General features: G+C 44.1%; 1 protein-coding gene across 2 annotated transcripts in view; it reads right to left on the bottom strand.

The window, feature by feature from the left end:
- Positions 1-532: 532 nt before the first annotated feature.
- The window catches only part of SMPX (small muscle protein X-linked), a 50,140-nt gene continuing 35,386 nt past the window's right edge, over positions 533-15,286 (bottom strand). Inside the window, exon 5 of one of the 2 annotated variants that reach the window (XM_040266666.1) lies at positions 533-965. The gene's annotated coding sequence lies outside the window, so the exon portion shown is untranslated. Of the gene's footprint in view, positions 966-10,094; positions 10,192-15,286 lie in introns of those variants that run through there. The other variant, XM_040266667.1, reaches the window with a different exon arrangement.

Below are 15,286 nucleotides of genomic sequence, written 5' to 3'. Positions count from 1 at the left end.
TGTGAGCTCAAGGACGTGGTCCCTGTGGTCCTCGTTTGTACTGTGAAGTTACAGGGATAGCTGAGAAGCTCAGCAGATGCTACCAGGGCATGACCGATTCTTCTTGGTTTGTGATTGTTTCGTAGAGACTCCATCTTAGCAGCAGGAGACTCATTTCATCTTCTTTGGACAGCTAAGTTATGAGCAGGCTCTCGCTTTCATTCTCATCTCTCAGCTTTACTTTATTGTGCCTTATAATGGACTCTACTCCATCTGGGCAAAGAGAATTTCTTAGCTTCTATGGAGGTAAAATACACTCACCATAAAAGTTGTCCTTGAAGCAGGAATGTCAGCAATGCCCAGTTCCTCAGGCAATGTTTAACTTCTTTTGCAATGATCAGTCAGCCATAGTTTTACCTGTGGTACCCAGTAATTCAGAATAAGAAGCTCCCATTTAGGCGGTGTGGGATTTGGTTGGTGCTCACATCTGGTTTCTCTCCATGTTGGGGAATATGTAGCTATCTGAACATAGGAAAATTAATGTAGTCTAGAGTCACATTTTACATTTACTCAAATATTTATTTGAACTCATAAAAGTTTATTGACATAATTTAGAAGGTGAGGAACTCAAATACATTCCAAATATTGACCAAAATAGTGTGGGAAGTAGCTTAGAGAACTTTCCATCAAAATCATTGTTATGCATATCACTGTATCCTTCTCCATAAAATCATATCCCTTCTCAAAAGCACACCCTCCAAGTGGTAAATTCTGGAGCTGATTTGCTCTGCAAGTTGCCAAACGTGAAAATAAAGTAAGTAGTACAGCCAGCTAGAAGGAAGAGATATAAATGTACAAACAGGACATTTCTGCTAGAGTCTTAGGCATTCAGGAGGTACAGAATCTTCATACAAATATATAAAACTTTTTAGTGAGCCATTTTTGTTTGAATCCATTCTGTTACTCTTCAATTCTTCACATCAAGCCTGCAAAGGAAAAAGCAAAGGACCTATTAGTGCCCGTGAGATATTTTTAGGGACAGCTTGTAAATCAATATGATAGGGACAGGTCAAAATTGAAAACCTCATTTTCACTTGAAAACTTTACCTCTTGAGTCCATGAAGGTAAGTGAACTATGAATAGAAGCTGTGACCATCAGTTCTGCCTCTAGGGATCTGAGTGATTCCAAACTAAATGAAGATGACTTCCTTCTGAAGCTCTAGAGTATAACGTCGACATTAGATCCATCCTCATTGTCCTGTAACATTTTAGTTTCCTATCATCGTGAGGAGAATGGGATTCCTCATGCCTGAGCTTGGCCACGTGACTTGCTTCAGTCAAGAGAATGACACAGAAGGGCGCTGGTTCTGAGCCTGCTTCTTGAGAGGGATCACATGTTTTGATTTGCTCTCTTGCACACCTGCCATTGCCACCAGGAGGGTGTGCCCAGGCCCCCTGCTGGTCCCCAGTGAAGGATGGGCAACATGAGCACAGCCCTCAGCTCACACTGATACCCAGCCTAGGTCAGCTGAGCCACAAACACATGAGCCAGAGTAATAAATGCTTTTGTTTTAGGCCAGGGGTCCCCAACCCCCAGGATTTAATGCCTGATGAGCCTGAGGTGGAGCTGATGTAATAATAATTGAAATAAAGTGCACAATCAATGTAATGCACGTGAATCATCCCCAAACCTTCCCCGCAGCCCTGACCTGTGGAAAAACTCTCTTCCACGAAACTGGTCCGTGGTGCCAGAAAGGTGGGGGGCCTCTGGTTTAAGCCATTAGATTCAGAGATGGCTGGTGATGCAGCCATAGCTAACTGATACAATGCCCTTTCTCTTAAAGGCACTTGCAGTGCCAGGATGGTTGAACATTATTCACCCCTTTGTTTTCCATTATTCTTTGCTGCCATTTCTTGCATGTTTCACTTACGTGGATAGGCTGAATCTTTTCTAAGAAATAGAATCTTTATAGTTTTACTCTGTTTTTTGTTTTTGTTTTTTTTTTTTTTTTTTTTGCCAGTGGCTGTAGGAGGGTCACCCCGCCCTTACTACACATGCTGTGGCAGTCACCATGGCTTGGCTCTCTCCGAGTCCATTCACAATCCCCTTCTCCTTTGCTTTTCCCTGCTACAAAGACTGGTGGCCAAATACTCCCTTTCTCAGTCTCTCTTATGGCTTGGGGCAGCTGTTGCACCCAGCTGTGGCCAGTGAACCCCAAAGAGAATTCTGCAGCAGAGGTCTTTTAGAAAGCTTTGCTTTCCTGTGTATTTCTGTAGGGATGACAGAGCCCGTGGCATCATTTTAACATTTATGTAGTGTGGCTGTGATGCAGGTTGTATTATACTCACTATTGGGATGAAACACCTAGAAGTTCAAAGCGCCAAATGAGTAGCTCAAAGTCTCATAGCTGTTAAAGAGAAAAGCTGGGATTTGAATTCCAGTGTCCTGGCTCTGGGTGCCTTTCACTCCCTTAAAGGGAAGGTTTGGATGGTTCTTGAACTGGAGGGGAAGGTAGGAACGCGTCATTGACTACAGAACTGATAATGGTACTCCCACTGTCTCCTGTATTTTTTATTATAGCATTTATTTCCTTTTCATAGAAACTCAGTTTTCAGTGTAGGTCACTCACCGGGAAAAAGAAAAATGCTTCCTCTTTCCCAGTCCATGATTTCCTGGCTGAAATGCACTTTGTTGACCAGCAGCTTCCCAGGGTCACCTGGGGTCCCCCATGCCAGTCTGGGTCTCCCTTGCACACCCTGCATGGGTTTGTTGCCACTTACTGCTCACATAACATGATTCAAGCCTTCAGGCCTCTCCCTCTTAACTGAAGTGACTAATAACTCTTAACTGAAGTCCCCCCACTCCCGAATGGCTCTCCACGTCATAGGCTGCATTGCAATGAGCTGCCTATACATCCTCTCTCTCCCCTCGTCTCATTCCCGCCATAGCCGTCCTGTAGGCTGTGACCTTCTGAAGGACAAGTCTTTCCACACCCCTGCCTTTCCTGGCACCTGACACAAAGCGGAAGCCTAGGGACCGGCAAGTTGGCGTGCTGGAGGGCTGGGGGCAGGAGAAGAAGTGGCACTGGAATGCTTGTGAGGCCGCAGGAGTGGGCGAGGGGCCGCAGAGGCAGGACGCCAGCAGTGCCGATGGGCTGCACTGTGCCCCCACTGCGCTGGCACATCTGTCCTGGGCCCCAGTCATAGCTCCATCAGGGCCAGTGTGTGCCCACGCCACGTTACTGCTGCGGCCACTGTGCTCGGTGACATATGGCCAGTCTCTCTGGCCAAGGGAGAGGCCCATCACAAGCTGCCCTTGAAACCGAGGCATTCATCCCTTGAGCTTCTCTGAGCAGCACGGAAAGGGTGATGATTCATAGCAAATTGTCACCGAAGCTTGTTCTATGAGGTGACATTTCTCTCCAACAAGTGTCCAGACTATAAAGCCTCATCTGCAGCCGTTTCTGTGACAGGCTTAAGATGGACTTTGACCCCCACACATCTGTCTCACGGGGCTAGAATTATAGCTATCCTGAGAAATAGAGGATGAGCCATTTGCAGCGACCCTTCAGCAACTGTTGTCTTAAAAGCCCTAAGATGCCCCTCATGACTGGGTTCAGCTTGTGGACATCTCTAAGACAGTTTTGGAAACATAAGGAAACCTTGACGCAGTTTGCCCAGACCACTGTGGCCACTGAGATTTAAGAAAAGCAAACTGTGTTTCATAAGGGGATGCAGGAATCACTGACTTGACATAATCACCTCATCTCATCTATAAAGTGAGCCCGGATCTTTTCTGTAGAAGGAGCTGGCAGGAGGCAGCAGATGGAGCAGAAGAGTCACCGGAGTTATTCTGCAGACCACCCTGCCCTCCCTCAGCTTCTGCTCTCCTTCCCTGTCCCCAGTAGAATCTGAGAGGGCCCAGAGGCCCTGGACACAGGACATTACTGATGGCCAAGGTCACAATGGTCCTTCCAGGAGTACAGGGCCCCCAGAGGACCAGTGTCTCCATCCTTGGCCTGTTGAGACTCTGAGTGTTCTCAGAATGCCTTTATGTGACCAGAATCCAAGAATTCAGAGACCTGGGTCAGGGCTCACATTTAAAATTGAGAACAATGGGAAGGGATCCAGAGCTAAAATTGCCCCTCCTGTAAAGCACACTTGTTTGTCGGGGTGCTGGAATGCAAGGGTGTTGGGCGGTATCCCAGGTCACACTGCTTTGCCGCCTAGACAACAGCTGTCAGCTATTCTGCTGTGTCCCGTTCTCCTGTCAGGGACATGGGTGAGAACAATGGGGAATGCAAGGCCCCCTGTGGGAAATGTCACTCTCCAGCTACCCGGCATCCCTTTTCTACCCTAAGCAAAAACGTTCACACTGAGAAAGGCACACCTTGGCTGTGGCAGGGGTGATACCCCAGACAGCTCCCATGTGTCAGCCTAAGTCCAGGCTGAGGGCATGTGATGTTTATGCCTTGCCATGACCCATTTATAGCTGTGTTACTCATACTTGCCACGGCCCCAATACATCATTTAGGAAATGGAGTCCCCTCAACACTACTCTGCATTTGGTCCTTTACCCAGACGCCTGGGGGCGGTGCAATGATAACTTCCTCCTGCGTGGTGCTAAATCACAGAGCCATAAACACAGTGGCACGCAAATGTCGTCGAGAGAAAGGCCGAGCCTCATGTTCCATCCAGTTCCATATGGAGCGGCCGACCAGGCTCCCAGAGCACGCTGCTTGGAGCTTTGGAGTTTGTCAGAGGGCATTGGTGGAGTCCTCTAGAGTTTACCAAGCACGTCATGTGCGTTGCCCCACGTGACCATCATGACCACACAGAGATGAAGCAGTGCCAGCTACAAACACAACTCTTAGTGCAGCCCCCTACCAAGGTCAGGGGCAACGGAAGCACGCTGTGTGAAACCACGCCAGGGCCACTCCAAACCCGAAACTTGATCTCCACCAGCCACTCAGAAAGTAAAAGAAACAAAACTCTAGGTAAAAACTTTTTCCTTAAACTGCAAAATAGCCACGCCAATTAGCTTTGGTACATCATGAAGCCTTTGGTGGCTAAAGTAAAAACTGAAATGTTTCTACTAATTACTAGTTTAAAAAAAAAGGTGGGGGGGGGGGAGATGAGAAAGACACAAAGAGCAGGACATTTGGGGATTTGGGGGTTATGATTCTACACCTAAAATCCAGTCAAGCAGTGTTACATGCTGGGTGTGAAGAATTTGAGTGATGCTAAGAAGGCAAATTACATGTCCAGGTCAAATTCATTAAAACTAAGTTCAAAAAGGTTTTTTTTTTTTAATCCTATTCTACTGAGAGTTTGTTGGCTTCGATATCAAGTCAGGAACTGGCAGCTGAGATGATATTGAACTTGTTGGTAGAGATCTTTGTGGAATCAGGGGCATAATCCAAGACTAGTTACCACTGGTGGCTCCTGGCTTTGCGGTCAGTGTCTCCATGTGTCAGAGCACAGACCTCCCTGTTTCTAAAGGGGCCACAGATTTTACTGGAAAAACACTGGCCCAAAACTTCCGAGTAAAGCAGGGATCAGTAATGCACAGAGGAAGACAAAGTGATGAAAAAGTCAAGTAGATTGCTGTCTTAAGAGGTTCTCAAGTTTCCAAAGATGGCAAAACCTTCTATGTTGTTTAGGCCTGACCATTTGAGACCTAGGGACAATGGCACTTTCATCAGAAATACCCAATATCCTCTTTGAACTGTCTGGCATGGTCTCTGGCAGGCAGAGGTCCTGGGACATCCAAATGGAAAAGCAATTTCTTGACATAAAGTTAACAGAACATATGAAATAAATGTACGCCTCCCTCACTCTCTCCAGTAAAGCATCCTGGGAAGCACACTGTCATGGAGATCCCCTTAGAGCTCACTGACATTTTGTTTGTTTTGTTTGTTTTTATAGTAACGATCGTAGTGAGTGGTCCATAGTCTGAGTATTAAATTTAAAAACCTGGATATTGGTACACCATCAAGCAAAGGTATAGCTATAAAGCTTTGCAATCTTCCAAAATAGTAAACCTATTTTCAAAGATGGATGAAACTTGAGTTTTCTTATTCCTCCTCATTTTAGAAATTAGGAAATTAAACTCCAGAGGGCTTGAATCACTTGTCCAAGGTCACATAGCTAGTTAATGGCTGGTCCCAGATTAAATGCTTGTCCGGAGCTCCTAGCCCCTACAATCAGTCTGTACATGTTGATGGTATTAGAGGCACCACAAATGAATAGCTGATATATATAAGTGTACCTGTAGTGTAAAAATAAGTTGACTTAACATTCTAGTACTTGTCCTAATGAATACCTAATTTTCATTTTAAAAAATATTTTTGCTTTCTCTGAATTTAGTAGTGTTAATATTTTCATAGAGTAAAATGCACAAATCTTAAGTGAACAACTTAATGAATTTTTTCCATATGTATATACCCATGTATGGCTTTTATTTTTGTATAGCTTTTAAATACTACCATATATGCTAGTATATCATTAAGGTTTTGTTCATTTGTTTGAGAAACATTAGTTCCGAGAGACAATAAAGCAAGTTTCACCTTTGAAAGAAAGGGAAGGAAGGGAAAAAAAAAAAAAACTTTCCATGGTCAGAAAAATTGAGATTACTGGATCAAACACAGATAAACCATTTTCTTAGTGTTAGGGCACCTTGGAGCTTTAAATGTACAAATATATATTGTGTATATTGGGTATGAAGACGATATCAGGTAGCATTTCAGAATTTGATTACTGAATCATTTGTCCAGTTTTCTACTGTTTGTATTCTTTTTTTATTTATCATTCATTGTATCACAGATGGTGGCTTCCCTGTGGCTTAGACACTAAAGAATCTGCCTGCAATGCAGGAAACGCAGGTTTGATCTCTGAGTTGGGAAGATCCCCTGGAGAAGGGAATGGCAACCCACTCCAATACTCTTGCCTGGAGAATCCCATGGACAGAGGAGCCTGGCGGGCTACAGCCCATGGGGTCGCAAAGAGTCGGACACGACTGAGCAACTGACACTTTCACATCACAGATAGTATGCGTACTATTCCATCAGGTCGGTATACAAGAGCTGACTTAACCATAATCCTATTATTGGACACTTAGGTTCTTAATGAAGTTTGCTATCATAAGTAAGCAAAACTTTTGCTACATATTCTCTTTAGGATGGCTTCCATCAAGGTCTAATTGGGTTGGAGGACATAATAATCCACAGTGGCTGGAACTTTTCTTCATTTACTGAGGCCCACACCCTCATCATCTAGGCTGGCATAGCACTTGCTCGACAGAAGACTATCTTTTGAGGGAATGAACAAGCCCCTGTTTCATGGTCATTTTCCCATTAATTTTTGTGAATATTACAAGTAACTTTTTTCATTGAATATGCCTTTAATTACTAATGAGGTTCTCATTTTCTCATGGCTTCTCTATTAATTCTGCATCTGCTTTTGTGAATTGTGCTTCAGTTCCTTTATTTATCTATTAAGGTATTAATATTTTGCTTCCCAATTTGCATGGGCTCTTTATACAATTGTACAATTCAATTTCATGGGAAACAGTTTTCTTGATAGCGTTTGCCATTTATTTGGGTTTTCTTTTTCAAGTACAGAATTGTTTTTTAATTAGCAAGACTTTTTTTAAAAATAATAATAAATAATAAAATAATTAGCAAGACTTTTGGTGACTCTTCTTTAAAAAGCTTTCTGAGCAAGCTTAAATTAATGCCTTCATTCCCTCCCCCACCCTGAATCATTCCAACCATTAAAGTTATAGCCAAATCCTACCTTTTGAAGCCATTATCAAAGGTCCTTAATTTTATCACCTTAAAAGTGACAAGAGGTCAAAAAAGAAGGATGTTCATGAAAAGAAAAGCATGGAGATATGGGGTCTTATTTAGAAGCTTTGGTAAATCACTCCCAAAGTTGGGGAGGGGTGAGTTTTTTTAAATGCCCCAGAACAGGAGCTCAAATTTGGCTGCACATTGGAATCACCTGGGGACTTATTAAAAATTCCGAGGTCCAGGCTGCCCCACAACTATGACACCAGCATCTCTGGGGGTGGGATCTCCTGGGCCTCTGATGTGCAGCCAAGGTTGAGAACTGCTGGCCTAGAAGCACTTCTCAGACTTTAATGTCCAGAGGAAGCACTTGAGGATCCTGTTAAGCTGCAGATTCTGACTCAGGAAACCTGGGGTGGGGGCCAAGGGCTGTCCATTTCTAGCAACCTCACAGGGGATGCTGTTGCTGTTGGTCCATGGAGCACACTTTGAAAATCAAGGGTCTTCAGCAGTAGTTCTCAGCAAAAGGGATGGCATTTTGCCCCTGGGGGACTAAATGGTTGGAGAGGAGTATTGGAAGCAGTGAACTGAGTTGAAATTACAGAAAAAAGAAGGACCAGGGCAATCAGTGGATAACTGGACTCTAGGGAAAGAATAAATGAAAAGGAATCATAGACTAATAATGGGTCAAGAATTTTTAGGTCACTTTACAATGTTAATCTTAGGTGAAGGTTTGCATTCCTTTTTGAGACCACTTTATGTGATCAATTGATGTTTCTTTTGGAGGAGACTGTACTTAAACGGTCTTAGAGTTGGAAACCAGATGCCTCGTTTTATTTTGATTACATTATATGCCAGAAAATGTATTAGGTTGGCACTGTGGACACACCAATGGGTAGGTTATACCCCTTCGTGGCACTGATCATCCAGAGGGAAAATCAGACAATAAAGTAAGTGATGGCAATCCATTCCTCCATGGTGATGGGTGCAGCCATGACGGGACCAACACAGAAAATTGTGGATGCTTTATCAGTTTAAGGGGCTATGGAAAGGCTTTTCCCAAATCGTATTTAAACTGAGACCTGAGTGATGGGTAAGAGTTAGCCTGCTCATGGGAAGGGAAAGAGAGAGCAATTGGAAAATAATATTGAGCACGTATAAAAGCCTAGACTTAGCATGGCACCTCCATGAGCTGGCTTGGAGCAAGGGATGCCCTGGGGGGCAGAAATGCCTGTTGGGAGAACCTGGTGAGACTGAATCAGTTAGTGCAGGCCCTGGGAGCGGTGAGGAGCCACTAAGGGCTGTTTGTCAGGATGCCCTGTTTATCACTTTTGTGTTTTTACTTTTTAAAAAAATGCTGTTTGCTGCAGGGCTCTGGTGATGAAAAACCAGGGAGAAAAGGCTTTAGGGAATGAGAGGCACAGATCACTCTGAGAGCTGTGAGCCACTAATGCTCTGATTGCTCAGAGAGGTCACGTGCATGGCAGCAACAAGCATGGTGGGTAAATGGAGTTCGCAATCCTTTCAAGGTAACAACAAGGGTCAGGCATCTAAGAAACTGACAGCGCTTGTCCAAGGACTCTTGCCTGAGGATTTAGAAAGGCGGCCCAGCGAAGGCCCAGGGGCTCCCCACTGAAGCATCTCCACTCCAGTCTCAGACTCCAGCAGGGGCTTAGGAAGGTTCCCAAGGGCCTCCCACTTTACTCAGAGAACAAAATATGAGGCAGATCACAAATGACCAGACTGCTGGCAGCCTCCCACCCGTCAATGCCCAGTAGTTTGCGGGCTAGGAAGAATCTGAGCTTCCATAAAGCAGAAATGGACAGTCTTCCGATCTCATGGCTTAATTTATTGAACAGGAAATAAGCCTTGGGAGGGTAACGGACCTGTTCCTAATGATTTAACCATTAATACAGCCCTGCTATAAATGACAAGCCACCACAGAAGAAAAGGTGGCTTGTCAGAGGGTGAAAGAGTGGACCCCATTAGACAAAACAGGTCAGGCAGAGAGAAAGTCGTCCTGTCTCCTGACTAGTTATGTTGATCAGAGATGACAGGCCTTGTTGTTTTTTAACTGTTCAAAAAGGGAGAGAGATTATAGAAGCGGTTTCTTTCTGGTTGCTGTCCTTTTTAGAAGATGGCTGTTTCAAAGACGATCCTGAAAACAAAGGAGCTGATAGTATTTATCACAGTTCTGAGTTTTGTGCTTAAAAATGTGTGTGTGTGTGTGTGTGTGTGTGTGTGTTTTCAGAAACAAGTTTTTACAGAAGAAAAATTCTGTGTTTCTTCTAGGGAGTCTTCTCTGGTTGATCACTGCCTTTCATGTTGGATTAATGAGACAGTAACTCCTAAGGAGGATCACGCTTCCATCAGTCTGATTTCTGCTGTTGCTCTCTGCTTTTTTCCTGTTTTTGTCTTCACCCTCCCAAATCGAAAGAGAATAGGAACACGATCACAATATGAGAACAAACTGAGGAGAGGGAGCAGTACACAAGCTGATTTATCCCTTCAACCTTGACTTTTTAGCTTACTTCTGAATTTGCCCTCCCTAAGAGTTTCTGCTTTCTCCTCCCTCCATTTGGAGCGCCTCCTGCCTAATGACTCAGGGAAGTGAAGAGAGACCTTTCCCTAGTGCTCAGAGTTTGTGCTTTGCTTGTATGTTGTCTGGTTTATGAAAGTGTCTGCTGTTCAAAACATCAGGGAAACTGGCTTCACATTTGGAAGTAATCTTTCTAATCTCCCCAAAGATAAACAACATTTGGTGTTTTAAATAAATATAAGAAATTGTGAATGATGGGGATCAGTAGGGTTGAAAGAAAAGCAAACACTGAGATGTTAAGGCTATGTGACGCTGGGCAAAACCTCAATTCTCCAGACCTCAGTTCTGTCAAATGTGAAAAAAAAGAAAAGAGGGGTAGGGGTTAGGTTGCTGGGATAGGCATCCTCCCAGGTGACCCCCAGTGAGTCTTGCCACCTGGTGTTCATATACCCTTGCCCAACACTGAGTAGGGCTGACTTTGTAATCAATAGCATATTACAGAAATGACAGGGTGTGATTTCCAAGACTGGGTCTTAAGAATCACTGCAGCTTCCACCTTGCTCTCTTTTGGATCACTGGGTCTGAGGGAAGCCAGCTGCCATGTTGTGAGGGCACTCAAGCAGCCCAGTGTACCAAGACCTCTTGATAACTGTCATCATCAATCAGCCAATGGTAAAGTACACCACCTTAAAAGAGGATCTTCTAATCTTAGTCAAGGGTTTAGATGACTACAGTCCCAGCCAATATCTTGACTGCAACCTCATCAGGGATGCCAGAACCACACAACTCAGCCACTTGTGAACTCCTGACCCACAGAAACTCTGAGATAGTATTATTGCTTTAAGCTGCTGGGATTGGGGTAATTTGTTATACAGCTGCTGCTGCTGCTGCTGCTGCTGCTAAGTCACTTCAGTCGTGTCCGACTCTGTGTGACCCCATAGATGGCAGCCCACGAGGCTTCTCTGTCCCTGGGATTCTCCAGGCAAGAACACTGGAGTGGGTTGCCATTTCCTTCTCCAATGCATGCATGCATGCTAAGTCTCTTCAGTCGTGTCCGACTCTTTGCAACCCTAAGGACAGCAGCCTACCAGGCTCCTCCATCCACAGGATTCTCTAGGCAAGAATACTGGAGTGGGTTGCCATTTCCTTCTCCATGTTATACAGCAATATATAACTAATACATTTGCCTTGGGCCAAGTCCAGCTCTTATATTTTCTATGTCAGTGAGTAGGGGTTATTAATGGGAGTCTCAAAGTTGGCATTTTGTTTATCTCAAAAACCAGATCCTAGCTGCAGGATAAGACCATATTGCTTTGGGCATTTCTAAAAAGGTGAGGAGCCAGTCTCTAGAGACTTGCCATCCTAAGAACTCAAGGATTTCCCTTTGTGGAAGCAGGCCAACACAGCCAGCTGGCCTTGAACCAAAGCTTACAGTGCCATAGTTCAGCAAGCAGCAATTAGTCCTTAGCATATCATACAAAAAACATATCCCACTTACATTGGGTTTACATCTAGACACTGAACTTGTTAAAGCAAACTTCAGTGGAATGGGGACTTACTTGGACTCTGCTCTTAATAAGTCATTCCAAAGGGTGCAACTGGAGGAAACAGCACCCCTAGCAGTTTTTAGTCTGAGATGAATTGCGAGATGGGTTCAAAGTTGCTGAGTTAATGGTTAAACTCAAGTGACTCTCCAGGGCGTGGGACATATCTGGAAAGCAGGCCCTTTGCATTGGCCTGGACCTTGGTTAGACTGAGAGACACTGATGGCACCCTTACCTGTGAGGATATGACTCTGTGTATCTTGGAATAGACACCCAGCACTAACAAGGCATAAAGCACACTCACTGTTGGGAACCACCGTATCTTCAGCCCCTTCTAAACCCAACATGGCTATTGTTCTGAACTCATGTGGTAGTCTGGATACTTCAGCGTCTCTTCCCCATGTCCTATCCCAAACAGAGGTGTGGCTCACCACGGATCACCCTCTGAATAAATGGATATAGATGCTGCATGGCTTTCAAAGAATGTGTGGCTGTTTTTCACAGTTAAGAGACTTTCATTGCAACCATCTTCACATTGAACGAAAGAAATACTTTTCCAAACAAGAAATATTTCAGTTTGGTTTGTCCATGGAGGATCTGAGAAACATTCTCTAACCCAGTCCTTCTGTCGCAAGTTGCACATTGGACTCACCTGGGGGTCTTGTGAAGCATACCCCTCCCTTATTGTTTGGGGAGGGCCTTAGGGAAGTCCAGGTGATCCTAGTGTGAAGTCAGCACTGAGGATGGTCTAACCGTACCCAGAAACTTGCTGCTGCCTGACCCCAAAACTAAAGGAACTAGAATAAAAATAAGTCAGTTGTTCAGAGACTGGCTTCAGTTCTTATGTCATAATATTTGAGAAAAGCTATACATCTGCCCATCAATCAGCCAGGTAGCTGGGATCCTGGGCCTGTTTTTTATTGGACTTGAAAGATGTTTAAATTTAGAATATCTTCTGTGTTTTATTCCCACTGCCTGGACATCCATAACAGTATGCTTGAATGAAGACGATCATACCTGGCTTTTTGGTCTCTGCATATACTTGAAATTTGGCAAAACCTTCCTTAGAAATATTTCTATAGAGATTGGAAAAGTGACTCCTCTTATTTCTTGCCAATCACCGCATCCAGAGATCTCTATACTATTTGTTACAACTGCATGCAAGTCTAAAATTATCTCAAAAGTTTAAATTGAAAATCAGATAATGGGCTTTATTTGTTCCCTGGACCCTGGTTTGCCAACCCTTGGACTATAGCAAGGTTAGAACTTAACAGTTACAGTAATGAATATTGTAACAGTGAGATTAAGTGACTGGTAGGTAAGTTGATGCCACTGGCAGAATTCTTCATGCATTGTATTATGATTATCTCTCGTACTTTACACAGCACATGCTGTGCCACCTTGGGCAAGTTATGTAGCTTCTCTGTGCCTCAGTTTTCTCACCTGTAAAATGCAGCTCTTATGTATAGTAACTCATTTAAGAATTACGAGGTAGAGTACTTGGGACAGTGCCTGACCCTTGGAAGCACTATTGTAAGGACTAATGACTGTTGCTTCATCAATGCATCATGTTATCTGAATTTCAGCAAGGAAATGTGGCCAAGTTGCTTTCTATACCTTTGGATACTAGCTATAAAACTGTGGGCCAGATAATGGAATAGTTAGGGGATTTGGAATGTCCAGACCTAAACAATCTAGACTGAGGGCTCTAGGTCAGTGGTTCTCAAAGTGTGGCCCCCAGACCACCACCAGCAGCAGCAATGGGAACATGTTAGAAATACAAGTTCTTGGGCCCACCCCAGACCTCTAGAATCAGAAAGTTTGGAGGTGGGGCCCAGCATTCTAAGTTTCAGGAAGCCCTCCAGATGGTGCTGCTGTTTGAGAAAGTTTGAGAACCGCTGCTCTAGGCCAGTCTGAAGAGTTTCTGTTGCCATAGCCCACAGGATGCTGTCCTTGGTGCTGCCTTGTCTCCACTCTCCTCAAGATCTCAGTTAAATATAGGGACGAGCTTGCCTCTCAGATTGGCAGATCAGACACACAACGTCAGCCTGGAGAAACAACTACACTAGTGGATGCTGGAATGTGGACCTGAAATGGTCTCAGTCGGTTGGAGGTGCCAACCAAAATTCGCAGTTGTTTTGATTTTTAATAGAGTTTTATTTTTACCCAAGACAAATTTCTAACTCAAGTTTCTTGGCATTTGAACTCCTACATGTTCAGAGAGGTTGTGTGCAGTGATGTGGGTATCCAGGCACTGTATTTCTAGTTAGCACTGTGGCCAAGATTGCACGATTGCAGCAAGTTGCCCCTGAGTACAGGACTGAAGCCTTGCCCATCACCTCTTGGCATTTTATGATTTCATCACCTAGTGAGGAAGGGTACCACCCAGGAGAAAACAGAGTCTGCAGTAAGTTATGAAGGAGTTGCAGTGAGACGGTGAGGTGGTTCAGGGGTCATTCTGATGCAGCTTCATATGCCATCTGTTTTGGTCTCTGGGCATTATCAGCTGTTTTGTCTTATCCAGGCCATGTGCTCTTCCCATGCACTGGGATTCCCTGCCAGCCAGGGGCTCTGAGACCAGCTCAGTTGGTGGTGTAGCCTAGTCCTGGCGATGGAAGCAGGTCTATAATTGGCCCTTAATTGGATTGGATTTGGCTCAGAATGACTCCCAGGCTGTCTGTCCCCTGACAGATAACCAGCAGTGAATGTTGTATATAATCCTGTAAGGAATCTGGGAGGCCATTTCTTGGCTGTTGCTGACAATGGAGAGCTTTCCAGAAGAGTTGACCTTCAGGGTGATGATCTGGGAGTATCTTAAAGAGAAGTTTTCCCCGGGTCCATTTATTTGCCACCTGGTCTTTCTTAAATTAAGACATCCCAACCTGATTTTCAAATTCCAGAATCAAATATGTGTGTGTGCATTGTGTGTGTGTATATATATATATATATATATATATACATGGAAATGATACCGTATTTTTTTAATTAGGCAGCAAGAAAACAGTAAACAGAAATGGAAATTGAGATAGTACTTTCCTTTGAAATATATCTATAGATATAAGTGGGTAACTTAATCCTAGCTCTCTTTCTCTGTGAGAAAAGTCCCTCTGGGTATAGGCAGAGCCATCATCTGTCCCGTTCTGGCCCATTGCATGGGTTGTAACTAACCCCACCCACCCTCAGCACCTGCTGCACCCTGAATGGTGGTCCTACCTTTTTGATATATTTGAAATGAAAAGTACTATCTCAACCTATGCAATGGACCAGATCAGGACAGATGATGGTTCTGCCTATACCCAGAGCTTTTCTCACTGACAGAGAAAGAGAGCTAGGATTAAGTTACCCACTTATATCTATTGATACAAATGGACTTAACTATACTTAATCAAAAATTAGTCTTAAAACAAACTCTCTTGATGATACATCCCACAGTC

The sequence above is a fragment of the Oryx dammah genome, unplaced genomic scaffold, assembly GCF_014754425.2.
Source record: "Oryx dammah isolate SB20612 unplaced genomic scaffold, SCBI_Odam_1.1 HiC_scaffold_23, whole genome shotgun sequence".
Lineage (NCBI taxonomy): Eukaryota > Metazoa > Chordata > Mammalia > Artiodactyla > Bovidae > Oryx > Oryx dammah.
The sequence above is the reverse complement of the archived record's forward strand: the minus strand, read 5'-3'. Positions and strand labels throughout refer to the sequence as shown.